The sequence below is a fragment of the Podarcis melisellensis genome (genome assembly GCF_964234715.1).
Source record: "Podarcis melisellensis genome assembly, chromosome: 1".
NCBI lineage: Eukaryota > Metazoa > Chordata > Lepidosauria > Squamata > Lacertidae > Podarcis > Podarcis melisellensis.
Genome location: NC_138528.1, coordinates 18,471,512 through 18,473,011, shown reverse-complemented (window position 1 = coordinate 18,473,011; position 1,500 = coordinate 18,471,512). Strand labels below are relative to the sequence as shown.

Genomic DNA, 1,500 nt, shown 5'->3' with positions numbered 1-1,500 from the left:
TAAAAAAAAGCTGCACAGACTGGCCACTTTATGTGCAAGGAACATAAACCAGGTCAGGAATCCTGAACTTTCATCCATTCCTACTTCTGGGTCTGGTTGGTGTTCAGATAGAAGACTGCTCAAGAACCACATCCACACCAACTTGGTTTCCATGGCAGAAGAAAGGCAGGATACATCAATAACAAACAAACAAACATATTCTGTGATTGATATGAATTATTATTTTTATTGATAATTATTAAATCTGTACACCACCATTCATCCTTGGGTCTCGGGACAGTTCACATCATAAAAATGCAATTTCAGCTTAACATACCCAAAGCTCCGTTAACAGGCATTGTCCATAAATCTCTTCCTATCATTCATGGTGGCCACATAGAAACACCACGTCTGAAGGCTTAAGCGTGTATGGTAGGATGAAGGGCAGCGAGGACACACACACCCTACAAAGAAGAAGAAGAAGAAGAAGAAGAAGAAGAAGAAGAAGAAGAAGAAGAAGAAGAAGAAGAAGAAGAAGAAGAAGAAGCAGCAGCAGCAGCAGCAGCTTAATATCCATTGGGCACAATCAGTGCGCACAGAATGTTGTCTACGGACTGTAGGGAGAAAATGGAAATCTGGGAAGTGGACTGTCATGGAAAAGGACATAACAGCTTGGTTTGAACCCTGAACAGCTCTCACACCATAATGTCTTGCTTCAGGTCCTGCTAAGACTACTACTACTAATCGCTAATGGAGCCACCACATTCAGGGTTCGTATTTCTGCCTTCCCGCTCTGTTTGTGAGCTTCACAGCCTGAATCTTGCATCCAGCCTAGGACTGGACCCACAGCAAACAGCCAAGCACTTAACTCTGTTCTTACTTGACAATGTATTTATATGGTGTTGTGTTGCTGTTGTTTTTGTCCATACTGCAAACTGTTGTGCGTGCTCAGCTTTTGAGCCTTTAACATTCCTCCATCCCTTAAGTTGCAGGAGGTGAACCGGAATGAGCATGGGCTTCCACATAGCCACTTCCTGTCAAGCTGCTCTCTCTCTTACGCAGCACAGGTATGCAGTGGAATGGAAAGACACCTAATGCCCACCTTTCCTCCCCCTTCCTCCTGTCCCCGTGGCAACCAGACCAAAACAAAACAGAAGCCGCTAACCTCTGGCAGTGCAGCTGAGGCCTGAAACCCTCCAGAAAGAGCATATCTTACCACGTCCGGCACAATCCGAATGGGAGTGTGTAACTTGCAACAGCATGTCCAGAGTTGTGTTTATACTGCAAACAGCCCAAGTGGGTCAGGTCTGCTTTTATTAAACCCGCCACTAACAACTCTCCAGTATAACTGAAAGCGAATGACAGCAGCATCTAGCACTGTTCACTTTAGTTATGCAATTAGGCGAATTTACATTAAATCAATCATGGAATCATAGGAAGTATCGCAGCTCCTTGATGTAAGTATCAAAACCAAATACTTTCCTTTACACGGCTGACCTTTGTCAGCTCTGTGTAAACTGA

General features: G+C 44.2%; 1 long non-coding RNA gene across 1 annotated transcript; it reads right to left on the bottom strand.

The window, feature by feature from the left end:
- Nucleotides 1–206: 206 nt before the first annotated feature.
- On the bottom strand, nt 207–1,109 carry LOC309373307. The gene is made up of 2 exons (XR_014169965.1): nt 860–1,109; nt 207–443 (listed from the first exon to the last, which is right to left on the bottom strand). It is a non-coding gene; the product is annotated as an uncharacterized lncRNA (long non-coding RNA).
- Nucleotides 1,110–1,500: the final 391 nt, after the last annotated feature.